The sequence below is a fragment of the Bos grunniens genome, chromosome 10 (assembly GCF_055505025.1).
Source record: "Bos grunniens cultivar Pamir isolate PY7600 chromosome 10, Bosgru_T2T1.0, whole genome shotgun sequence".
In the NCBI taxonomy this organism is placed as follows: domain Eukaryota; kingdom Metazoa; phylum Chordata; class Mammalia; order Artiodactyla; family Bovidae; genus Bos; species Bos grunniens.
Window position 1 is genome coordinate 26,129,116 of NC_141174.1, and position 27,480 is coordinate 26,156,595.

The window sequence follows — 27,480 nt, forward strand, 5'->3', positions numbered from 1 at the left end:
CACAGGCCTTGTGCCAGGCTCACTGTCCACCCATCAAGATCCACTCTCTGCCTTCTCTGCCTCACTCTGTGATCTAAAAAGCTGGTCTTTGTCCAGCCTTTTGTCTTCCAGTTGTGTTCAGCCAACTGGAGGCCATGTGTGGGGTCAGAAGGCCACAGGAGACATGGGCAGGAGTGTTTCTTCTCCCAGTTCCCTCCCCACGAGACTGTTTTGGCAGGGACTCTCTTCCTTCATCAAAGGCCATGGATCATGTGGAAATGCTCCCCTTAGAGCTGCAGGTAAAGCTCTCTCCAGGTTCTGGTAACTGCTTCCAAACAGGAAGCAGTGGAAAACACCACTGGAGGCAGTCATTACTTCCAGAGTTGCCAGACTGGAGACAGACTAGGGGTGATTCATCATCGCTTGTTGGTTTTGAAATATGCTTGAAAAGAACAGTCCCTTCTTCAAACTCTCAAATTACTATTCCCTTTTGAGAATGCTGTTTAGTATTTTCTTCCTAGACCTTGTCTGATACCTGCCTTGTCCTACCACTGCCCTTTCTGATAAGAGGATGTGCCTAGCCATTGTGCCTCAGACTTTCACACTCAATGCCTTTGAGCTCTGGTCATTCTGTAGTCTCCCCTGTGCAGTTCTAGGAGACTTGAACAACCAGCCAGTCTCTTGATTCTCCATGAAGCTTCTCACCCTATTCGAGAGAAGGCACTGGTCAGGCTAAAGTCAGCTTAGCAGGTTTGTGTCTTATTATACATTAATAAATTGGCTTTTTTGGAGGGGGTTATAGTTCTCTTTGAGCTATGTTACTATAAGTCATCATTGCTGCATCCAATCAAATTTGGGGCATAAGAAGAAAGAGTGTCTGAACTGTTAAAGCTGGAAACAGACCACGCCAGACCACAGGGAATGCACAAAGGTCAGTGCCACCTTGCAAGGCCTCCTGGTAGCCAGGCCCTCCTCCAGGCATCTCCTGTGATGTCTGTCTCAGCACACACTTGCTTTTAGAGTTCTACAGCCTTTAATATCCTCCCGGAGTTCACTGCTAACAGTGTATGATCCTCCCACAGACTGTTATCAGCTAACACCTTGCAGGGATTATGACAGCTGGCTCAGAGCAGGAACACATAGAAATGGGACATGGCTCAAAGCCTGGAGTGGGGAAGGAGGCAGGAGGGGAGAGGAGGGGTGAACTTGAGGCAGGATGAAGCTGACAATAAAGGGGTGGTCAATTTGACTCATGTTACTCTTTTGCAGCTGTTCCCTGGAGCTCTTGATCCCTGTTCCCTCTGTCGGTCCAGGTGTTAACCTTGGCTCTGCCACTAACTACCTGTGCAATCCTTATCTTCTTCAGATAATGGTTTCTTCAACCGAAAACAGAATGATGAAAATCCATGAGTCTATTCTACACATATTTAATGTTACATTCAAGTATTTTTCTTTTTTTTTAATTTTATTTTCTTTTTAAACTTTACATAATTGTATTAGTTTTGCCAAATATCAAAATGAATCCGCCACAGGTATACATGTGTTCCCCATCCTGAACCCTCCTCCCTCCTCCCTCCCCATACCATCCCTCTGGGTCGTCCCAGTGCACTAGCCCCAAGCATCCAGTATCGTGCATCGAACCTGGACTGGCATCTCGTTTCATACATGGTATTTTACATGTTTCAATGACATTCTCCCAAATCTTCCCACCCTCTCCCTCTCCCATAGAGTCCATAAGACTGTTCTATACATCAGTGTCTCTTTTGCTGTCTCGTACACAGGGTTATTGTTACCATCTTTCTAAATTCCATATATATGCGTTAGTATACTGTATTGGTGTTTTTCCTTCTGGCTTACTTCACTCTGTATAATAGGCTCCAGTTTCATCCACCTCATTAGAACTGATGCAAATGTTTTCTTTTTAATGGCTGAGTAATACTCCATTGTGTATCCATACCATAGCTTTCTTATCCATTCATCTGCTGATGGACATCTAGGTTGCTTCCATGTCCTGGCTATTATAAACAGTGCTGCGATGAACATTGGGGTACACGTGTCTCTTTCCCTTCTGGTTTCCTCAGTGTGTATGCCCAGCAGTGGGATTGCTGGATCATAAGGCAGTTCTATTTCCAGTTTTTTAAGGAATCTCCACACTGTTCTCCATAGTGGCTGTACTAGTTTGCATTCCCACCAACAGTGTAAGAGGGTTCCCTTTTCTCCACACCCTCTCCGGCATTTACATTCAAGTATTTTTCTAAATGTATATCCGAATAGCATCTTGTTGGGAAGTAGAGATTCAGTTTGATGTGGGTTATTTAGACTTCAGGTTTAGAGCACAGGTGGTCAAATGAATTCAGGCTTGGAACCCAGTTCCACTACTTACTGGGTGACCCTGAGAAAGTTATTTAATCTCTCTGATCCTTAAGTTCTTCATCTCTAAAGCAAGAAAATGCTTCCCAGCTTGCACAACTGTGAGGGTTATATGAGGTAATGTCTATGCATCCTGGATATAAGCCAGGATCTCACACCCCCCAGAGTCTGCACAGAGTTACAGTTGAAGACATTTCTAAAACCAAATGTAATTTATAAAGTTTTCTAATCTTACTAGCAGCACTCAAAGAACATAAAAGGGGATCCAATTCACTTGAAGAACATAAAAGGGGATTCAATTTATGAACCACAGCAACATTTCTTAAAATAATATTTTCCTCTTCTGTCCAATTCCCCTACCTCTCACCCACTACTACTCCAGAATCTCAACTCTAGAAATCTCCCAAAATTCTCCATAACACTAGACTTCACAGATTTGGCAAAACAAAACAAACAAGAGAAAGGGATGCCCAGTTAAACTTGAATTTCCGATACACAACAAATCCCTTTTTCAGTACAGGGATTTCCCATGCAATATTTGGGACATCAGTTCAGTTCAGTCGCTCAGTTGTGTCTGACACTTTGCTACCCCATGAATCACAGCACGCCAGGCCTCCCTGTCCATCACCAACTCCCGGAGTTCACTCAAACTCACGTCCATCGAGTCAGTGATGCCATCCAGCCATCTCAACCTCTGTCGTCCCCTTCTCCTCCTGCCCCCAATCCTTTCCAGCATCAGGTCTTTTCCAATGAGTCAACTCTTCGCAGGAGGTGGCCAAAGTACTGGAGTTTTAGCTTCAGCATCAGTCCATCCAATGAACACCCAGGACTGATCTCCTTTAGAATGGACTGGTTGGATCTCCTTGCAGTCCAAGTGACTCTCAAGAGTCTTCTCCAACACCACAGTTCAAAAGCATCAATTCTTCAGTGCTCAGCTTTCTTCACAGTCCAACTCTCACATCCATACATGACCCCTGGAAAAACCATGGCCTTGTCTAGATGGACCTTGGTTGGCAAAGTAATGTCTCTCCTTTTTAATATGCTATCTAGGTTGGTCATAACTTTCCTTCCAAGGAATAAGCATCTTTTAATTTCATGGCTACAATCACTGCAATCAGCAGTGATTTTGGAGCCCCCAAAAATGAAGTCTGACACTGTTTCCACTGTTTCCCCATCTATTTCCCATGAAGTGATGGGACCAGATGCCATGATCTTATTTTTCTGAATGTTGAGCTTTAAGCCAACTTTTTCACTCTCCACTTTTACTTTCATCAAGAGGCTTTTTAGTTCCTCTTCACTTTCTGTCATAAGGGTGATGTCATCTGCATATCTGAGGTTATTGATATTTCTCCCGGCAATCTTGATTCCAGCTTGTGCTTCTTCCAGCCCAGCGTTTCTCATGATGTACTCTGCATATAAGATAAATAAGCAGGGTGACAATATACAGCCTTGATGGACTCCTTTTCCTATTTGGAACCAGTCTGTTGTTCCATGTCCAGTTCTAACTGGTGCTTCCTGACCTGCATACAGATTTCTCAAGAGGCAGTTCAGGTGGTCTGGTATTCCCATCTCTTTCAGAATTTTCCACAGTTTATTGTGATCCACACAGTCAAAGGCTTTGGCATAGTCAATAAAGCAGAAATAAATGTTTTTCTGGAACTCTCTTGCTTTTTCCATGATCCAGCGGATGTTGGCAATTTGATCTCTGGTTCCTCTGCCTTTTCTAAAACCAGCTTGAACATCTGGAAGTTCACAGTTCACATATTGCTGAAACCTGGCTTAGAGAATTTGGAGCATTATTTTACTAGCATGTGAGATGGTGCAATTGTGTGGTAGTTTGAGCATTCTTTGGCGTTGCCTTTCTTTGGAATTGGAATGAAAACTGACCTTTTCCAGTCCTGTGGCCACTGCTGAGTTTTCCAAATTTGCTGGCATATTGAGTGCAGCACTTTCACAGCATCATCTTTCAGGGTTTGAAATAGCTCAACTGGAATTCCATCACCTCCACTAGCTTTGTTTGTAGTGATGCTTTCTAAGGCCCACTTGACTTCACATTCCAGGATGTCTGGCTCTAGGTGAGTGATCACAATTATAGTCAAAGATTATTTGTTATTTACCTGAAATTAAAATTTAACTGGAGTCCTGTATTTATATAGCAACCCCACCTAACACCCAACCCACAAAGGTGTTTTTTTTTTTTTCTGCTGCTTTTCATTCCTCCCATCCCATGTTTGTTGCATAGGTTTGTCACGGTTAAAGCTAACAATTCCTAGAAAATAAAAATAGAATGTGAGTAATAAAGTCTAAAATTTTCCCCCCTTCTCCTTGGTGCTTCATTGAGTTTCCCTTGCTCAGAAGGTGCTGTGTGCAGAGGCCTCACACTCAGCACTTGAGGCCAGAATTCGCGGTGTGACATGGCTGCTCTGACACCTCAGCTCCACCTACCGTGTACGGAAGCCGCGCAACTGACACTTCAAGATGACGGCGCAGGCTGTGCGCAGACGCTGCTTCCACACTACAAGCTGTAACCTGAGCCGCCCAGCTGCACGGAATCCCGGGAGAACTTGGCTCCCTCCATACTGATGAGCAGCCCTGCCCAGGGTCTTTGGGGACAGCACGTGTGGTCTAGGGCAGCGCGACCTTTTGGCACCAGGGACCAAAGGTTTCATGCAAGAATTTTTCCGCAGACCAAGGCAGGCAGGGCAGATGGTTTCAGGATGATTCGAACACATTTCATTTATTGTGCACTTTATTTCCATTATTATTACATCCTCCACCTCAGATCCTCAGGCATTAGATCCTGGATCGTGAGGACCCCTGGTCTAGAGCTCAAGGTTATGCTGCTCCATTCTTGGATTGGAGAATAAGGCTTTCCTTCACTTCTGAACTGAACTCAGTCTGTTCTGTTGGCTCCAGTGACACGGGGCAGAGGGAATCCTTATTGGGTCCCGACTTGAAAAGGTCAGCAACAGGTTGTCTTAACTCGCTGTTTCTCTTCCTTCATTTTTTTTTTTCCTTCTACACTTTACCCAGTAGCAGCCTTCTCCATGGAGCTGACCCAACAAGAAGCATCCTTTCCTTTCCCTCCTGCCTCTCCTGTCCTCCTTCTCCATATCCACTCCCCTGATTCTATGCCTCCCAAAGCTCAGTAGCCAGGAGAACCCTGAGAAGGCAGGAGAGTTCGCAGCTAATGAGCAAAGACTAAATTTTGGGAGGGTTAGGAAGTGAAGGCATCGCTCTCACACATGTCTAAGTAAGGTCCTTAACCCAGGGTCTGGAAGTATAGTAAGCACAGAACAAACACCTGCCCTTACTCCTGCCCTTCCTCGTTACTATTACTAGGTGGACAACCAGTCCCATCCACCCAGCCCAAATCCATGGCCTTGTTCTCTTTAGCAAAGGTCCCCAATCTCCAGGATCTAACGCCAGGTGATCTAGGCGGAACTAACGTAATAATAGTAGAAATAAAGTTCACAATAAACGTGATGTGCCTGAATCATCCTGAAACCATCTCCACACCTGCCCCAGTCGATGGAAAAAACTATCTTCCATGAAAACGGTCCCTGGTGCCAAAACCTTTGTGGACCACTGCTTTATAGAACACTCCAGGGAGCTTAAAAGCCTCAAGGAGGCCTGTGCACCAAACTGGCCCCACAGATGTATCAGTGATGATCCCAAGCCCCTGAGGACTGGATCCATACCAGCTCACAGTCTCTCCACTTCAGGAACGGTCTCTGTTCCACTGCTTGGAAGCCCCAGGTAATCGTTGCATCACTCTGCTCACAGGGTCACGTGACCCACTCTGCTGGCCACCCAGGAAGTTCAAGATTTCCAAAGCACCCAAGGAGCCAAGGGACCCCTCCTGGGACAGGGACCTCAGTTCTCTTTCCAGATGCTGAAGCCCCATTGCTGCTGACGGCAGTGATACCGCTCCATTCGGGGCCACCTCAGGGAGTTAAATTCCCATTATGAAAACAAAGCCCACTGAACTGGAAGAGAGTTGGTCCTGAGCGCCAGCAAGAGCCTTGCCTCATTCCCAAAGGGGTGCTGGGTCCATTAAAGCCTTTCACAGCTGATTGCCCACCTGTTCTTCATTTTCCACTTCACTAGGTGCACTAAACAGTGTCCTGGGGAGAAGGACCCAGCAGAACAAACCAACAAAATTGAGCATTTCCCCCTCAATCCTCTTTGAGGCAGACCCTTCAGGCTGACTGGATGAGAAGATGCAGCTTCATTTCTCTTTCCTTCTAAGATTGGGAATTCAATCTGGGACAGATCAGACCCAGGGCTTAAGAAAAAAATAAATGCCACCACATTCATTTCCCCTTATAACTACCAAGGGATTGCCCTACTGTTCTTTCTTCCTATATCATGGCTACTTTCCAAAACACGTACATTAAAAAAAAAAAAGAAGAAGGAAAAAAAGGCTTAAAAAAAAAAAAACTGAGCTGCATGGGACACATTCTAATTTCAATTCATTTCAGCAAACATATGCTCTGAGGAACCAACCCAACTTGGGGGATGCAAACTAGGATAAAGCCAGCACCCACCCTCCTGATACCCACTGTTCTGTGAGACTCAGATGTAAGTGGAACAAAGCAGGCTGACCCCACATCACAGGGAGGACCTGTGTGTGCACCGGGAAGTGAGTGGGGACAGGGAGCAGATGAGAGCTGGATTTAAGGCCCCAAAATAGGAGCAGTGGTGTTGTGTTTCTGCTCTGTTAGTTTTGTGTGTTTTTGTTTTCTTTTGTCTTACTTTCTCTTCCCCATCTCTTTTGTCATCAAGCCCACCCGCCTGGCTGTGAGGATGGCTGAGCCTGAACTTCATAATCCTCCACACTCCTCAACATTCCTTCCACCTCTGACTCCAGAAAACAGACCATTTTATCTACCTGTTCCTATAGGTCACTCTGTCCATAAGAGGTGTAATATGCAACATACATATATATTTTTAGTTGAGTATTTACTGTGGTAAGCACGGAGAAAGTGGCTCTGGAAAACAGCCATAAGCAAAACAGCTAGACTCCACCTTCATGGAGCTTACAGAGAGAGCAGTTGCTGCACATAGAGTCAGGGTTTTAAACACACACACTTTGGAGTTGAAAAGAGTTGGGTTGCCTTATCTTGCATAAGACAGCAGGCCAATGCAATTCTCTGACTCAGTTTGCTGATGTATAAAATGGGGACAATAATACCCAACTCAATGGCTTGTTATGAGGTTTAAACAAGATGTGCATAAGCACTCGGTGTATGTCAGCATTTACTACTAGTGTTTGTGGGGCTACTATCGTAACATATTTCAGCACCAAAACAATAATGCTGACAACATTATTGTGCTTTGCTGTTCTCAAATCGTTTCACATGTGTCTGTTTCATTTCTCCAAGAACATCATAAGTTTCTTGAGGGCATGACAGCACTCAGCATACGGTAAATATTCAACAAAGAGCTGTTGGTTTTAGGTTGCAGGAGAATGTGGAATTTTTCTGCAAAACCTCTGAAGTTTCCATTTTAGGCAAGAGCAAAGGGGTGTCAGAGAATCTCCATGGCTGAAATGCCAAATGCACGCGTTTGCTCAGCGAACAGGGCAGAAGGAAAGATCAAGTGAATTCCAATTGGGCTGTGACAGCCTCCTGTGACAGATAGCCTGCGGAGCAGAGGAGAACACAGCTGAATAAACCCGGGCACAGGGAGAAATGAGTGCAGCCAGGAGGAGGCTCGGCAGGATGAAGGATAGTGGGCCAGTGTGAGGCTGGAGAGGAAGCCTCATTACTTCCCAAAGAGACACAGGGGCTGCTCTTCAGGTGAAGTGGTGCTCAGGAAATTCCAGAACCTGGATGCATGATCCAATGAGACAGCTACTGATTGGCAACCACCAACTCAGAGGGAGGGAGGGAGGTGATAATAAATGCATAATTGAGCAATAGGATGCTTCTTTTCAACACCCACCCCCACCAACCTCCACCTCGGAGACCCGGGTTCCACCAGAGACAGAAACCTGTGTGATACCAAGAGACTGGCAAATGTTTCTTTTCTGGGAGATCCCAGAGGTGCCTGGCAGATAAAACCAGGAAAATTAATGTTTACCCCTGACTATTTGAGTTCTGAGAATCAGAAACCTATTGGTTGGCCCAAAAGTTCATTTGGGTTTTTCCATAACACCTTGTGAAAAACTTGAAAGAATCTTTTGGCCAATCCAGTATGATACAGTGCTATAAGGGGCTTCTCTGGTGGCTCAGAGGTTAAGTAACCCACCTGGCAATACAGGAGAAGCAGGTTCGATCCCTGAGTCAGGATGATTCCCTGGAGAAGAAAATGGCAAACCACTCCAGTATTCTTAATTGGGAAAGCCCATGGACAGAGAAGCCTGGCGGGTGACAGACCATGCGGTCACAAAGAGTCAGACGTGACTTAGCAACTAAACAGCAACAACATAAGGGGATTATCTAGGCCTGTCCCTTCACTTTATTAGGTAGAAAACTAGTCGAGAGAAGTCAAGTGACCTGCTTCAGGCTGGGAAGTATTAGCTGGGAATCGTAGCTCCAACTGCCTGGGTCTGGGTTCATTGTTTGTTCTTTAGGCAAATTTATCCACAATTAGCAACATTTCTGTGTCTCATGGCTGGAGTCTCAGCAGCACCTTGACCTTCATTCAAGCTAGAGTGGCTTCACCATGGTGCTTTCCTTTCCCCAAATTCTCCTCCAGCCTGGGTTACACGATTGCTTTGCCTTATTTCCTCCCTCCTGGTTCTAACCACACATCTTTCAAAGTGGGAGAAACCTTAGTGATGAGCCAACATTCCTTCCTTCACAGAGCAGAAGCCTCAGTCCAGCGTAGCTCTTGTGATTAACACTGTCATTATCATTACTATTATTGTTTGGGCACCAACGGCTAGCTAGGCCCAGGCAGTGACAGGCCAGCGACTGAGCTGGTCCCCCCACCCAGGCACTTAGAGCCCCTCTGTCCCCTGGCAGACCGTGCAGGCCTCCTGCAAGCCTCCCACAGCCAAAAACAGGAAGGAAATAAACAAACCAGTTGATGCTGGCCTGAGCTGAGTCATAGACTCAGACAGCAGAGTCTGAAGGAAGGTGCCTGGATTGTCTGGGCTTTGTGAGCAAACAACTCTGAGGCTGTAGGAAGATCTCTCCCTGCCCCTCCTGGTGACAGAGCCCCGCAGGTGATCCTCAGGGCCCAGGGTGAGCTGGGGCTCCTCAAACTGGCATTTTATTGCTGATTCTAAAAACTGCCCGTCATTGCCAATCCCTGTTTTATGTCTTTTAATTGTTTTTAACTCATGTGCTCTTTGCTCTGAGGTGGTTGGAACACCAAGGGCAGCACTTCATAAAATAAACAGATAACGAGCTGTGTTTGCTTTCCTGCAGGGTGGAGATGAAGCAAGCAGGATTCGGGGAGAGGAGACACAGAGGGAAGGCTTCTGAGGGTTTGCAGGCACAGGGCCTTCCCCTGGCAGGACCTTCCTTCCCTTGTTCTCCCCATAGTGTCATGCTGGGCTTCCAAGCACCAGCAGGAGCCAGAAAATTGGAGGACAGGAAGTTGCAGGAGTCATTTGGAAGCATCTATGGGCTTTGCCACTGCCTAGCCAACCAGGCAGAGCCAGTGTGAGAAGATGAGAGAAAAGGACTGTGTCTTTGTGGAATTTCAGAGAATGTAGGAGAGGAGACATAGAATTAAAAAGAAAAATCTAGGCCAGCAATTCCACTCCTTGGTATATATATCTGGAAAATAAAATTACTGATTCAAAAAGATACATGGATCCCAATGTTCATAGCAACACTATTTACAATAGGCAAGGTATGGAAGCCACCTAAATGCCCAACAAACAAATGAATAAAGAAGATGTGGTATGGCAATTACTCAGGCATTAAAAAGAATGAAATGCTGCCTAGCAATGTATTGATAGATGAACCTAGAGAACATTATGCTTAGGGAAATAAGTCAGAGAAAGACAGATACTGTGTGATATCACTTACATGTGGAATGTAAAAAATAATACAAATAAATATATATAACAAAGCAGAAGCAGACTTACAGATACAGAAAACAAACTACTGGTTATCAGAGTGGAGAGAGAAGGAGAGAGGGACAAATTAAGGGTATGGGATTAAGAGATACAAATTCCTATGTATAAAATAAATATATAGATTGCAACAAGGATATATTATATAACACAGAGAATTCCAGCCACTATCTTGTAATAACTTTTAAAGGAGTATAATCTGTAAAAATACTGAATCATTATGCTGTACACCTGAAATTAATACAGTATTGTAAATCGACTGAAATTCAATTTTTTTTAAATAAAGAAAAAGAATAATCTAGAATATCTTCCCCAACTCCAACTGAAAGGCCAAAACCAACCAGGAGTTGCTGACAGCCTCCACGTGTTCCTTGCAAAGGGGCCACTTCGGCCTGGTGACTGAGACAGAGCAGGTCTGGATTGCAGTCCCCTGCTCCGCTACTTACTTGATGTGTCACTTCAGGCCAGTGGCTTTACTGCTCAGAGCTTTAGTTTCTTCATGTGAAAAGAAGAGAAGAGAAAAGCAAAGGAGAAAAGGAAAGATATAAGCATCTGAATGCAGAGTTCCAAAGAATAGCAAGAAGAGATAAGAAAGACTTCTTCAGCGACCAATGCAAAGAAATAGAGGAAAACAACAGAATGGGAAAGACTAGAGATCTCTTCAAGAAAATCAGAGATACCAAGGGAACACTTCATGCAAAGATGGGCACAATAAAGGACAGAAATGGTATGGACCTAACAGAAGCAGAAGATATTAAGAAGAGATGGCAAGAATACACAGAAGAACTGTACAAAAAAGATCTTCATGACCCAGATAATCATGATAGTGTGATCACTAACCTAGAGCCAGACATCCTGGAATGTGAAGTCAAGTGGGCCTTAGAAAGCATCACTACAAACAAAGCTAGTGGAGGTGATAGATTCCAGTTGAGCTATTTCAAACCCTGAAAGATGATGCTGTGAAAGTGCTGCACTCAATATGCCAGCAAATTTGGAAAACTCAACAGTGGCCAGAGGACTGGAAAAGGTCAGTTTTCATTCCAATCCCAAAGAAAGGCAATGCCAAAGAATGCTCAAACTACCGCACAATTGCACTCATCTCACACACTAGTAAAGTAATGCTCAAAATTCTCCAAGCCAGGCTTCAGCAATATGTGAACTGTGAACTTCCTGATGTTCAAGCTGGTTTTAGAAAAGGCAGAGGAACCAGAGATCAAATTGCCAACATCTGCTGGATCATCAAAAAAACCAGAGAGTTCCAGAAAAACATCTATTTCTGCTTTATTGACTATGCCAAAGCCTTTGACTGTGTGGATCACAATAAACTATGGAAAATTCTGAAAGAGATGGGAATACCAGACCACCTGATCTGCCTCTTGAGAAACCTGTATGCAGGTCAGGAAGCAACAGTTAGAACTGGACATGGAACAACAGACTGGTTCCAAATAGGAAAAGGAGTCCATCAAGGCTGTATATTGTCACCCTGCTTATTTATCTTATATGCAGAGTACATCATGAGAAACGCTGGGCTGGAAGAAGCACAAGCTGGAATCAAGATTGCTGGGAGAAATATCAATAACCTCAGATATGCAGATGACATCACCCTTATGACAGAAAGTGAAGAGGAACTAAAAAGTCTCTTGATGAAAGTGAAAGAGGAGAGTGAAAAAGTTGGCTTAAAGCTCAACATTCAGAAAACAAAGATCATGGCATCCGGTCCCACCACTTCATGGGAAATAGATGGGGAAACAGTGGAAACAGGGTCAGACTTTATTTTTGGGGGCTCCAAAATCACTGCAGATGGTGACTGCAGCCATGTAATTAAAAGACGCTTACTCCTAGGAAGGAAAGTTATGACCAACCTAGATAGCATATTCAAAAGCAGAGACATTACTTTGCCAACAAAGGTCCGTCTAGTCCAGGCTATGGTTTTTCCTGTGGTCATGTATGGGTGTGAGAGTTGGACTGTGAAGAAGGCTGAGCACCGAAGAATTGATGCCTTTGAACTGTGGTGTTGGAGAAGACTCTTGAGAGTCCCTTGGACTGCAAGGAGATCCAACCAGTCCATTCTGAAGGAGATCAGCCCTGGGATTTCTTTGGAAGGAATGATGCTGAAGCTGAAACTCCAGTACTTTGGCCACCTCATGGGAAGAGTTGACTCATTGGAAAAGACTCTGATGCTGGGAGGGATTGGGGGCAGGAGGAGAAGGGGAAGACAGAGGATGAGATGGCTGGATGACATCATTGACTCGGTGGACGTGAGTCTGGGTGAGCTCCAGGAGTTGGTGATGGACAGGGAGGCCTGGCGTGCTGCGATTCATGGGGTCGCAAAGAGTTGGACACAACTGAGCGACTGGACTGAACTGAAAGAGGCGGTGTGTGTGTGTGTGTCTGTGTGTGTGTGTGTGTGCGTGTGTGTGAGTCACTCAGTTGTGTCCAACTCTTTGTGACTTCATGAACTGTAGCCCACCAGGCTCCTCTGTCCATGGCATTCTCCAGATAAGAACATTGGAGTGGGTAGACATTCCCTCCTCCAGGGGATCTTCCCAACCCAGGGATCAAACCCGAGTCTCCTGCAAAGCAGATTCTTTACCATCTGAGCTACCAGGGAACCCCCAAGATAAAAATACCTTATTCATATCATTGTTGGAAAAAGCAAAAGAAGACGGATAATTCAAGTAAAGTGCTTACTTTGCCTAATGTGGGCACGTGGCAAACACTAAATATTAGTTATTATTGTTATTATGTATTTAGTGCTGTACTAGGCAATCATAGGAGAAGCAAAAAGAGCCAAAATAGTCCCTGTCACTGAGAAATATATTCTCCAACATCCCATTCTGTCTCCTCTCTGCCCACCAAACCTGATTTATGCTCAGAAGCACCTCCAGGCAGTGCAGGGAGCCTGGATTTGTGCCCCAGCTCTGCTACTCTCCAGCCCTATGCCTCTGCACACATCACCTAACTTCTCTAAACCTCAGTGTCCTCTTCTGTAAAACGGAAATAATTATAAGGATTTTGCAACTTCATAAGATCATCATGAGGTTCAAATGCAATTATGTGAGAATATGCTGCAAAAGCTGTAAAATACTGCAAAAATAAAAAGTTATGATTCTACCCAACCTTATAGGTTTCACTCAGATGCCACCTTCTCCCACCTTTCTTATGAATGAAGTCCAACTCAAACTGTCTTAAGTGGGGATAAAAAGGATTTTCCTAGCTTTCACAACTAAAAAATTCTGGAGTAGCTGGCTCTGGTTTCCAAAAAATGACATTTTCAAAAATCTGATTCTTTCCTTCTCTTAGCTCTGCTTTCCTCTGTGTTACCTTTACTCTCAGGTAGGCTTTTCCTTTGAGCCTGTGACAAAGACAGCCACAAGCTGTCTGGACTTGCAATCTATCAACTCCACAACCCAAGTAGAAACCGTCCACCCATTTCTTGAATGTTTCAGCAAAAGTCCCAGAATTGAGTCTCTGGGGCCTGACCCACGTCCCATACTTGTCGGTGGTCCCTTTGCCTGTGGCCAGGAGAATATGTGTGCATTCTCAGTCACTCAGTCATGTCCTTTGCAACACTATGGACTGTAGCCCTCCAGGCTCCTCTGTCCAGGGGATTCTCCCAGCAAGAATACTAGAGTGGATTGCCATTTCCTCCCCCAGGGGATCTTCCTGACCCAGGAACTGAACCCACATCTCTTAAGTCTCCTGCCAGGAGAATAGAATATGCTAATTGGCCAAACATGGGTCATGTGCCAGGTGATGAGGTTATTCCACCCCCAACCACATAAACAATGGATGGAGGTGGTTCCTTAGAAGCAAAGCAGGGTGCTGTTTCTAACAGAAGAGAGAAGGAGACTCTGGACAACACATGTCCACCACACACAGATATACTCTTGTATTTTCTGGTAGGACATAGGGAAAAGAAATGAGAGCCAGACAAGAAGTCACAAAGAGCAACCAAACATTTGCTTGGTGGTATGTGGTTGAATCAGCAGTTTCTTTCCCTGGAAAACTCTGCCTAGTAATATGACTTCAGGGAAATGAAGGTGATGGCCATTTCAGGAAAGGAACCCTCCTCTTGCTGGGAAACACAATGGTGAATGATACAGGGAAACAGAATCCTACTTCTTGGTTCCTTAAAGCAAGACAGCATTTAATAAATAGTGCATGAATGCATGCTCAACTATTTCGGTCGTGTCCGACTCTTTGGGACCCTATGGACTGTAGCCTGCCAAGATCCTCTGTCCTTGGGATTCTCCAGGCAAGAATACTGGAGTGGCTTGCCATGCTCTTCGCCAGGGGATCTTCCTGACCCAGGGATCGAACCTGAGTCTCCTGCATTACAGGTATATTCTTTACCGACTGAGCCACCAGGAAAGCCCTTTAATAAATAGTATTTGATGATAAAGTTTTGGCAAGACCACTCAATAACCATGATGCTGACTCTAATTCTTATTTCACTTGAGAATCTGCATAAGTCCAGATTTCTGGCTGCTATAAATAGGGGTCATGTTGTGGGCAGGCTGCCTGAGGCAGGTTCTGTGTGCAAGAAGGCAAATCCTGGGTGGGTATCCCTTAAAAAACACAGTTATTTCAGTCTAAGCCACAACATCATTGCAACCCAATTCCATTTCCCTTAGGGACCTGGCAGACTTCCTACCATCCTATCACTACTTCCACCTCCTAAATAAAACTTCTTTTACTGTTTTATCATATTAGAAAAGCTATATACACACTTATTCAGGAAACTCAAATAGAAGCATAAGGTCCCCATATCCTACTCAATCTTGTTGCAAACCTTCATGTCCTTTTCCAGGCATATATAGATACAGTACATAAGATTTTTAAGTGAGATCAAATTGCTTCATAATATATACTGGGAATACCTCTCTATGCTTATGATACCCTTACATAGCATCAATTTTAATAAATTCATGCTTTTAATTATATGAATGGCTTCCCTGGTGGCTCAGAGGTTAAGGCATCTGTCTGGAATGCGGGATACCTGGGTTCGATCCCTGGGTCAGGAAGATCCCCTGGAGAAGGAAATGGCAACCCACTCCAATACTCTTGCCTGGAGAATCCCATGAAGGGAGGAGCCTGGTAGACTACAGTCCATGGGGTCACAAAGAGTCGGATATGACTGAGTGACTTCACTTTCACTTTCACCATAAATTACTTTTGTAGTCCCCTACTGTTGGACAGCTAGATTATTTACAAATGTTACTATTATGGTATTCTCTGGAGACATTTAAAAGTAAAATGAATGTACCCCTGGATAATGGGGCTACAGTAGGGAGCTATAATAGTCAAACAGGATAGAAAACATGGGACCCAGTAAAGTAGAGGAACTATAAGAAAAAAAGAGCTGTTCTCAGAAAAATGTTATTCCTATCTGACATCACGTAGACCACAGCTGGAATCCTGGAGTTTTTCTGGGCTTCGCTCCCGGCTCAGTGGAATTTTTTATTTGAATGACATAAAGATTTATCCATCTGGGATCCGTTGTTTCCATGCGGTAATGGTGGATTGGTCACTAATTCCATTAGCTTTGATTGTATATGCTTTAGTTAACTAACTAGATAATAAATCACCCCCAAAATTACTGGCTTAAATCGACCATCTTATTTGCTTATGGTACTCTAAGTCAGCCAACAGGGCTCTGTTAGGTGGTTGTCCTGCTCTATATGCCATTGGCTGGAGTCACTCATCTGGCTTCCTTTACTTGGTGACCGGGCAGGTAGGGCTAAAACAATCACTCACATGAGTAGCACCTCAGCACTTTACCCCATGGCTTCTCCTTTCTCCCCATGGTTAGCTCAGGCTTCCTAACAGCATGGAAGTCTCAGGGAAGCCAGACTTCTTACATTTCGAGGGCACTCTGTCAAAGCCAGTCTTAGGCTCAGTCTAGATTAAAAGAGGACACAGACTCTACTCTTGATGAGAGAAGAGGCAAAGAATTTGCATCCATCTTTAACCTACCATAGTAAACATGATGAAAACAAAAGGTCATAGGGTTTATCTGTCAGGAAGAAGAAATGGACCATTATGATGTTGCAAATTGCCAAGTCCCAAGTGCAGATTCAAGAGGCTAAAAGAGTTTACCCCAGGGAGACTTCCCTGGTGGTTTAGGGGCTAAGACTCTGCACTCCCAGTGCAGGGGGCCTGGGTTTGATCCCTGATCAGGGAGCTAGATCCTACATGCCACAACTAAGCATTTTCATGCAGCAACTAAAGAGTCTGTGAATTACAACTAAGACTCAGTGTAGTCAAATAAATAAAAGGTACTATTTTTTTTAACTTTAAAAGAAGAGTTTGCCCCAGTTCTGAGCAATAAACCAAAGAGACTATTACCAGGGTGGACTGTGGGAAATGAAATCCCTGGCAGAACTCACACTCAAGAGACAACACACTCATCCTGACCCACGGCGCCACCCACAGTGCTGGAGCCTTCTCCAGCACAATCACTGGGTCTTGGATTTAGCTTACTTGTTCCCGGACTCCAGCAAGGCACCTGCTTCTCCTTTTGCAGATCCCTGCTCATTCCTGAAGTATAGTTACTCATTCCTTAAATATAGTAATGTGAGTTCTGAGATCTTAGTGAGAAACTTTCTTGTTGAAATTACAAATACTGGTTCTGAAAGTGTAGATACGCTTCCTTAGATTAGCAAAATAAAAGAAGGTATAAGTTGTCCCATGAAAATAATGAATTTCCTATGTAACAATATTTTTTAAAATAATATTTTTCCATATGGGAGCCTTGAAAAAACTAAAATTCCCCTCAGGTCATTCGGTCCTAGAGATCCAAGTGAATCGACCAGATGGAAGGAGCCTGGCTCTCCCCATAACATTTATTGGGATGGAACAGGGAGTTTCTTGGTCACTCCCACCTCCATCTCAGAGTTAGTTTTACAGTTTCTTACAGGTCTGTCTAGTGCTGGTCTAAATTTTATATCAAGTCATTTATTGCCTGATCCCCACTTGATTGATAAAAAATGCTGCTACTTGGTGTACAGTAACTCTGAAACAAAGCCAGCCATTTGAGGTTAGTATGTGAACAAATGGGCCACACAATGGCAAGAAGTTGGAGCCTCTATAATTTATGCACAATCTTGGGCCCAGCCATGGAGGTCTAGCTTCTCTGCAGAAACATACAGACTGTGGCCTCTTTAAAAAGGTCTTACACATAGTGTCTTTACTTTTCACTCTAAATGGATCAGATTAGAGCTGACCAGCTCTTTAATATTTAAAGTTTCTTTTTCACAGTCCAGCCTGAAGCTTTGTGCCTATGTGATTTGTATAACTCATATCTGGCTGATGGTAGATTGAGACAAATATCATCTTTTCAGAACTTAAAATGACTCCATTTTTTTTCCCTTCCCTGTGCCTCCCTCCCACCACAAGGCAGTGTTCTAAGAGCTAGGAGACGGCAGATGCCCACTTCCAGGGGCATCTATCTCTACCATCTACCCTACTTCCTCTCTACCCACTTCCATCTCTACCCCACCCATTCCTTAGGCTTTAGATTCTCTAGTTATTGTCCCTGGACCTCTGGGAAGAAATCAAGACATTATTTCATTTGATCAGGATCATTTAGAAACAGCAGAACCACTTTCTGCTCCACTGCCGCTCACAGTATTGAGATGAGTAAATTAAAGTAAATGGCTATTAGAGAAAGCAGGGGAGTGAATGTCAATGCAGCCCATGGATGACCTTCCTTTGGTGTCTTTCCACATCATGACCATTGTGTAGACACTGGGGTATGTGCTTTGGGACTTGTATGCCAGGTTTTGGCCCTGGATACAAGCTCTGGATGGGCTGGACCAAACGTAGGAAGATGGAGCACGAGGCCTCATGTGGTCCTCCCGTCCACTTTGCCACCTTCTAAGCCCAAAGCTAGCAGGTTTCTACACACTGAGCTTCCTTCCATGGCCTCAGGGGAAGAAAGTGCCCCCTTTTGTGGAGAGATGTTCTGTCCCTCATAGAAAGGGCCCCTTTACCAGTTATCAGGGTGTTCAGAAAGATTCTACAAAATAAGAGGAAAGAGATGGGAGGGGTGAGGAGGCATGAAAGAGAGAGAGAAAGAACAAGGATTCATTTCTGGGCTTTCTCACATCATAGGCTGGCTGTCAGCTCTCACTGAGCTGGGTCAGAACATCCCGCCCAGGCCACACCCTCAGAAATCTGAAAGGAGTCATCAAGGGGCCTTTGACTTTATTCCGTAGCCTGGTCTGGGCATTGTAAAATGACTTTCTCCTGGCTTCATGTTTGGCCTCTGGTGACACCCTGAGGGAGACGTTGCCTTTTCCTCAGTCACACACAGGCGCGTCACACACCCTCCCTCATTATGGCAAGATTCTCCTGCTTTGTGCAGGAGCTGTGAGGACTAAACACTATCAGTGGGGGAAATGGGGGCAAGGAGAATGGGAAGAAAATTACTTAAAAGGACTTGCAGTCTGAAGATGGGCTATTTTTTCATCTTTATTTTGAAATCATTTCAGACTTATAGAAAAATCCTTTTTACAGAAAAATCCAGGGAATTCCTGTAAACCACCTCATTTGCTTATCGTTTCCTATCATCTATCCATTTATCTTACATACTTTTTTCCTGAACTGGTTGAAAGTAAGTTACAGATATGATGCCCTTTTATCTCTAAAGACTTGAGTGTGAGATTCCCAGGGGAGAAAATGGACACTTTCTTTTATGACATCAATACATGATCAAAATCAGGAAATTATTTTGATACAATACTAGTACCTAACCTACACATCTGTTCCAAACTTCATCAGTTTTCCTAACAATGTTCTTTACAGCAGTAAACAAAAAAGTATTTGATCCAGAATCCAATCCAAGATCCCCTGTTGTCAGGTCTCTGCAAGTTTTTTCCAATTAGGTTAGTTCGTCGGTTTTTGTCTTTCATGACATTGACATTTTTGAAGAATAAAAGCCGCTTATTGAATAGACTGTCCCTTACTTTTAGACCTTCTGATGTTCCTTCACAATTAGATTCAGGCTGCGCAGTTTTGGCAGGAGTACCACGGAGGGGATACTGTGCCCTTCTTAGCGCATCACATCCGGAGAGGCACGATACTGATTTGCCCCTTGTGATGCTAACTTGGACTGTTTGTTTCAGGCGGGGACTGTCAAGCCTCTCCACTGCGACGTTACTGTATTTCTTTTTGAAATCAATGCATATTTTATGAGAAGGAACTTTGAGATTGTATAAAAATACTGCTTTTCATCAAATTTTTACCCACTGGCTTATACCTCCATTGATAGCTCTTGCCTGAACCAATTACTACTATGAAGGTTGCCAAATGGCAATTTGGCCAGTGGGAGAGACTTCCAGCTCTCTCCTTTGTCCTTTTGACATGTCCAGGCAGGGCTATTTTTGAGAGAGGATGTTCCAGAACTTGTCCAGAATATTCCTCCATGAAAATTTCAATATCAATCAGGAATCTCGTTTTTAACATTATGACAAAATACACATTACGAACCAATGAATTTTAGAGTGCCAATGGAATAACAAAATGTTTGTTAAAGTGCATTGAATTGTCTCTCTCTGTACCAGACTCATATTTTAAGTCAAGGCTTGACTCCTCCCATCTCCCGGGCAGTCCGTGTCACACTGGACCTACTGAGGAAATAGCAGAGGAGACAGAAGGGGCAGGGAAGTGGGGGAAAGAGAATGCCAGGTGGAGAGGTGAAGGAAAGGAAAAGAGAAGGAACGAGGCAGACTCCTCCCCTCCTCCATTCAGACCAGCCTTGTACCAACAGCCTCCTCACGTGCCCATCCATACTGACTCCTCCAGGAAGTCAGCCCTCTGCTGCCACGGGGATTCGTGTTGGCAAGATGCAGGATATTTTGTCAGAGGTTAGAAACAGTCACCTTCATCTCACAAAAGGCACTGGGAGACAATCTGGGTTGCAATGGAAGCAACTCAGGTTCCTTCACTACAGAAATACACTGGAAGGGATGGAGGGGAGAAAACACCGGATCAGTGATGTCCCCATCTCTCTCCTCACTGGGACTCCCACCACAGGCTGGAGGTGCTTCTGGCAGAACTGAGTGCTGGGGAAAGCCAGCAATAAATCAGCTCTGTCTTTACTAGCCGGGGGTTGCTATGGCAATAGGAATACACTGTAGGGTTTAAGAGATGTAATTTTCTGTGATTCACTGTATATTTTTAGCCATTTTTCTTCCTGTATTATCTCCCTGTGGCAATTGCCTATTAATGCTGGTCCACACCAAGATTGGACTAAATGGTCCCTTCTCAGAAGTGATGAAAGTCCTGGAGACCAGTAAGTACCGGGGAGTTATAGCCCTTAGACCAAGGGAAACCTAGGAGACAGCCAGACTGGTTAAGGAGCTGGGTTAATAGGCATGGGTCATGCTACGTCTAAGGAAGAATCATGGAGAATGAAGGACCCCAGAAATGCGGCGCTGGGTGGCTTGGAATGGGAAACTGAGTCACAGTACTTACGGTAGTCAGGGTGCTTGCAAGGTGTCAAGGGTAAACCTTTACCAGCCAGGAACAAAAACCCTGAGGAGGGAAGCTAGGACCCCTAGGGAAGCTAGCAAGTTCTGGACACGGAACTATAAAAGCATACCAGTCTTCTGTCAGACTAGCTCAAGCCTTACTACTGTGTGTCATTCTTTCCTTCTCTCCTTCCTTTAACGTTCTCACTCTCTCACCAAAAACTATGGAGGAGCGACTGAGAGGAGCTGGAAAACTCTACTGGTCTACTTGGCTATCTGTTAATAGTTATATGAGGAGTCTTTTCATTTCAGGCAACAGAAAATCCAACCTAAACTGTTGAAGCAAAATGAGAACTTACTGTCTCTATATCAAAAAGTTCTGGGCATTGAGCTAGCTTCAGGCACAGCTGTCCTCATGGAGCCAGATGACATCATCAACATCTGGGCTCTCTGTCACACCAAGTTCTTCTGATGTTTTGGTGTTTTGGCTGGAATAACATAAAACTCAGCTAATAGAGCCTTCAAGGAAGTGTGGTTTGTTTTTCTCATATGAGAAATCTGGAGATAGGTTTATTTTTCTCATCTAGTAAGTAGCCCAGAATAGGCATAAATGACATCACCAAGCAACAGTTCAGTAATATCATCAGTAGCTCAGCCTCTTTCTTCATTTCTGTTCCACCATCTTTAGAGTCATAGGAGGACAATTCCAGTTCCAGACATTCAAGGCAGAAAGAAGAGACTGCACCTAATTCTTTTATCCAGAGAACAGCAAGAGGAGCACAGCCTGGTCGGGAAATGCCTCGGCTCTTGGGCTTCCAATCAGCCTGGCCAAGACTTTCTTGGGGCTGAGCTCCAGCCTAAGGTTCTTTCTACCCAAATCCTCTTTCCTGTCCTCTCTCCTTCGGCAAGTCTCAGGCCTGCCTTGTTGCCTGAAGGCTCTTCTCACCAACCTCTGCTCCCCTGCCGTTTATTCTTCAAAGGTGTCCTGCCAGGACTTCCCTGATGGTCCAGTGGTTAAGACTCCATGCTCCCAATGCAGGTGGTCCATGCTCACTCCCTGGTCAGGGAACTAGATCTCACATGCTGTAACTAAGATCCAGGACAGCAAAATAAATAAATCAATGTTTGTTTGTTTAAAAAAAAAAGGTGTCCTCCCCAATACATCTATTGCATACTTCATTCCATCCTGGTGTCTGTTTCTCAAAGGACCCAAAATGACATGCCTCTTGTGCCTGCTTTGACTCACTGTACGGACTATACCACAGGTATGCATGTTTCCAAAGATTCTTGAGTGTTAAAACAAGCAAGCAATGAAAAGAATAATTCAAAGTTAGGAGTGGGGCAGATCAAATGTAGACCAATGAGGGGGGCTGTTGACCTGACACTCAAAAAGTGAAGCCTCCTTCTCTGAGCAAGTTTCTGAATAGAAGGAAGACAACAGCCACTGCTGATCTTAAAGGAAACTGCTGCATTGCCTGTATTGGAGGTGAGTGGGAGTCTGAAACTTGCCAGGAGTCACACTGCAGGGCTGCAGATAGATTCTAATCATTCTAATTTTAATCCAGGAACTTTCAACACTACTTAAGTGAGGAATTGATTCTTTATAGAAAGAGCAAAGACTGCCACTTAACTCAGCCCAAGGGAGAAAATAATCAATTACGTGAAATACACTGGCTTTTGACAAGGCTCTCCAAAGGATTGGTCATGGGATTACCCTTGCTGCCCCCAGGAGCATGCGCCACAACCACCCCAGCCCACCCCCTCACCCACTACCTTCAGGCTTATCCAGTGACGGCTAACTGGTAGTACAGGTGGATGCAGCCTACAAACATGTTTGACTTGGTTCCCACAGTGTTTTGTTTTGTGTTGCTTTTTATAAAACTTAATTCATGTCCGTCAGATGGCATCATCGACTCAACGGACATGAGTCTGAGCAAACTTCGAGAGATAGTAAAGGACAGGGAATCCTGGCAGGCTGCAGTCCATGGGGTCACAAAGAGTCAGACACAACTTAGCAACTGAACAACAACATCAGTTGACAAGATTTATCAATTGGGATATTGCACATAAAAATCTGGAGTCCTTGCTTCTCTTGAAAAATCAGATGATCTGGTTATACTCATTCTGCACATCTATTCCTGCGTCAGAAAGGGCCAGAATCCCCACTGTTTCTATCTTATTACACCCGTTGGCCCTGAAGTCTTTTGAGCTTATGGTGCCAGGGTTAAACTGCTCAGGACAGGAAACCTCCTTGATTTTGAGCACTCAGGTTCAAATCATGAGGCCTGGAGAGCGCTGGGCTGAAGTTAGCTGTGAGTTCCTTAAGAAAAATGAGTTACTAAGCAAATCAATAGGTAATAAACCACTTATTACCTGCAAAACAGCCTAAGTACTTTATAAGTCTCCTCCCGTTTCACACCAACCTTGATTTTCACACCAAGTCAAGCCCCAGAGTTATCCCCAAGTACAGGAAAACTTCATGACCTGTCCAAAGTTAGAGAGTCCATAAGCAACACAGTCAGAATGTGAAGCCCAGACGCTGACTTCAGAGCCCACACATGTATCCACTACACTGTGATGCTTCCACCTGCCTCACAGGGTTGTCCGTGAGAAGTATACAAGATGGTGTAGGCCAGGTGCTTTTTGTAAACTTTAAAGTGCCAGAGCAGTATTCACTATTATCCATCACTTGCTCACTGCAATTTTTTTTCAAAATTGGTATTTCACCTAAAATTCACCCAGTCAGTTGGGCCCCTTTCTGTTTCTTTCAAATTATGATTTTTCGTTTAAAGAGAATCAGGAGCTATAGGTCAAACATCATTAGTCCTATAGTGCCCTCTACTGACCACAGCCAGGAAAATTGTGAAATTCTAACAGGTGATAGTGACTCCTTGGACCCCTTGAACAAATGTTTCCAGAGCATGTACTTTGCCTCAGGCGCTGTGCTAGCTGCCATGTGGCCTAGAGAGACTAGGAACAGAGGACACAGGAGGTCCCTTTCCAGCCAAGCCTTCCCTCTGTGATTTAGGGATAGGAAAAGGAACGCCAAGGTCAAGGGTGACCCCATGTCCCATTGTAACATCATAGAGAGAAGCTCAGAGTCAGACATCACTGTCAGTGTCTCCCTTAAAAGGCCAAAGCAAGCCCAAAACCATGAGGTAAATGGTGCCCCTATCCAGGGGAATGCAGGTAAACCAATTCTCTGGCAGGGAGAAACTCTGATTTGTAGTGTTTGTCCATTTTCATGGTGGAAATACTCCCCCAAGACCAATGTCAAGCTGTTATCAACATGATGATTCACAAGATTCTTGAAAACAGAACAACTGGCCTCTTGAAAGCTGGAAGGAGCTGACTCCAACACACCACTTCTTTTATCTCTCGAAAAAACAGGCCTTCTCATCTTCCTTCCCAATCAACTGGACTTGAGAATTTTTCCAGCTGGTCCACACTGATGAGCGGGGATACACCAGCCTCTCACCCCAGCGAAGCTGACACCCAACAGAGAAGGAGGACTGCCAGCTGCAGTGTTCCCTGAGCACCCTCTGATGGCTCTGCCAATGGTCGCAATTTACCTTCCCTCTTTCCAGCTCTGAAAGAGAATCTGCTTCACCCTCCACCTCCCTGTCTTCATCTCTAAACTCCCTGCCTCAGCCTGGAGGCCTCTACTCCATCAGAGGGCATCTCCTGGCTCCTAGAGGAGCCCAGGACTAGGGTGTAAAGAGGCTGGCCAACCCTGGATCTTGTGCCTCTCACTTTGTCCAACACAAGGAAGAAGCCCTGCCTTGGGCCCAGGAAAGGAGGAAAGTATGGGGCCATGGGTGACTGCAGGCAGCAGTTCCCTAAATGTCTCCAACTAGAGTGGTGAGCTGGGCAGAGCAAAACCCAGCTGCTCGGAGCTCCAGAGGACCAATACCCTGAGGGCATGTTTTATACTCAGCTCAGAAATCATCACCAAATGAAACCAGAAGAATGATGGCCCCAGTTCTCCAAAGAGCAGCCGCCAATCTTCACCTCCCATGAGATTAGCATTTCCCTCTGCAGCCTTTCAATCCTCTCATCCCAAAATTCTGGAATCCTAATGGATGAGGGAACCTATTAAGAAGGCCAGGTTCCACTCTGGCTTGTACGTGTCCTTGAGAAAGTTTTTAAACCTCCTGAGGCTTGTGTTCTGAAGCTGAAATAGAAATCATCATCAGAGAGTGCTGTTGAGAGGATTAAATTAGAATGTATGTGAGAAGGACTTCACAAATCAGAGTGTTCTATAAATGTTTGTTATTTTTCTACCTGAGAGAGGTAGTTATGTGGGTTTTTTCCTCTCCTTATTAAACAAACACATATTCTCTACGGGAATTCTGAAAAAAAAATTTAAGCATTAAAAAAAATTTCAAATCACCTACAATGAACCACCATGCACATTTGGTGTTTTCCCCAAGTCTTTTTTTTCTACGTGGATATAGATACACCATTGTTAAAAGAAAGGATGCAGATATTTATGACTCAAGGGTAGTGATCTCTCCCTTCTCCAGCCCACAGGCCTGACAGCAGTGTTTCTCTCCACCCCTACAAAGGGAAAGAAGGCAATTAGTCTCTCACTAGAAACAGGGCTTGCTGGGATCCCAAATAAGGAGACCTCGGAAACTGAACCTGTTCTTCCTGATAGAGGCTTTCAAACTTTTTGCCCTGCAAGCCATTTTGGAAAGACCACATGCCCTTAGGGGTCTCCTTGCCTGCTTACCCTGATTTGTAAAATCAATTTTTAAAAATTATCCACTGTACACAGGTTTGATCCCTGGTCTGGGAAGATTCCACATGATGAAGAACAACTAAGCCTGTGCTCCATGACTGTTGAGCCCGGGAGCCACAGCTACTGAAGCTGGACTGCCCTGGAACCCGCGCTCTGCAACAGGAGAAGCTACCACAATGAGAAGCTCGTGTACTGCAATGAAGAGTAGCCCCTGTTCACCGCGGCTAGAGGAAGTCCATGTGCAACAACGAAGACCCAGTGCAGCCAAAAATAGATAACTAACTAACGAATGAATAAAATAATGTATAGAACAGGGAACGCTACTTTAGTGCTCTGTGCTGACCTAAATGGGAAGGAAATCCAAAAAAGAGGGGATATATGTGTATGTATAGCTGATTCCCCTTTCCACACAGAAGAGATTAACACAACATTGTAAGGCAACTAGACTCCAATAAAAAAAATTTTTTTAAGCTTTTTTTTTTAAATTGGGAAGCCTTTCACCTAGTAAAGCATATACTGCTGCAGCTCTGCTGTTCAAATGCTCGTTCTTGGGCGCTTTTCAATGTGGAACTGAATTTGCTGTAGGAAATACTTTTGAAAACCTCACACGTTTTTCTGTGGCTGGCCCATGAATCACCAGAGGAACCCATGTAGAACATCAATGCAAATCTGTTCCGCTGGGTCCTCTCTCGGTATCAGACAAAATGTCATGTTTTCCTCAACATTACCAAGATCCTATCCCTCACTTCTGCCCTAAAACAGGTATTTCTCTGGCTGTCAGAAGCAACCTGGGTCTTTCTCTCTCCGTTATGATAATGCTCGGGGCCTTCTGAGTCACCTCACCCTGACTTCTCCAACATTACACTGAGAAAACCAAAGTGTTAGTCCTTCAGTCGTGTCCAGCTCTTTGCAACCCTGAACTGTATAGACTGTAGCCCACCAGGCTCCTCTGTCCATGGAATTCTCCAAGCACACTGGAGTAGGTTGCCATTTCCTCCTCCAGGGGAGCTTCCCGACCCAGGGAGGGAACCTGGGCCTCCTGCATTTCAGGCAGATTCTTAACCATATGAGCCACCAGGGAAGCCCCACAATCCACTTGGGAGCAGGAGGTAACTTCAGGTCTCCGAACCCTTAGGAGGGACCTCAGATGCTTACACAACTTAAATGCACTGAGACGAAGGAATATGTCCTAAGAGCCACGTCCCAAATGCCACTTCTCTGTGGTGTGCAGGTACCAGGAGAGCTTATAACTAAGTATTTCCAGATGTTTCAGGCTAGATAGTGTGAAATCCAGGGCAGGCACTCTTCCCTTGAGTGCCTATGACAAGCCCAGCAGCCTCTTGCTACTGCTCCTCTCCAGACACGCATAAATGCAAGGAGCAAAGGACACCTCCTCCACTGGTCCTTTCTGCTGCTGCCACAACAAAAGTCTTGGTGATTTCTGTCTCCTAAGAAAATGTGTAACCCCACCCAGAGCACAGGTCCTGCCATATTCCTTCAGGGTCCCTGTGTATGAGAGGTCCCCTAGCGTCCATGGTAAAAACCTGGGCTCTGGACCTAGGCATGAATCCTGTCTCCACCACTTCCCAGGGAGTTTGGCCTCAGGAGAGGGTCTCTACCTTGTGAGCTTGAAGAAGGGGTTGTGAGTATGTCCCGCGGTCATTCGTGAAAGACTGCTTTGCAGGAAATGGTGATGAGAGATACAGGGTTCCTGAAACAGGCAGCTCGACACTTCACTCCCAAGCACAGCTGCAGCAGTAGGAGCCGCTGGGCAGGCTCAGCAAGGGTGGTCTCACTGCTCTCACATGCCTGTTGCACCTGCCTGTCTCCACTGAACTTTCACAGTCCCCCCGCAATCCTCTAAAGTCAGC

The 27,480-nt window shown here is 44.8% G+C and overlaps 1 long non-coding RNA gene across 1 annotated transcript in view; it reads right to left on the bottom strand.

Moving 5' to 3' along the window:
* Nucleotides 1-27,480, bottom strand: part of LOC147364172 (uncharacterized) — a 114,385-nt gene that overhangs the window by 85,414 nt on the left and 1,491 nt on the right. The window lies entirely within an intron of this gene.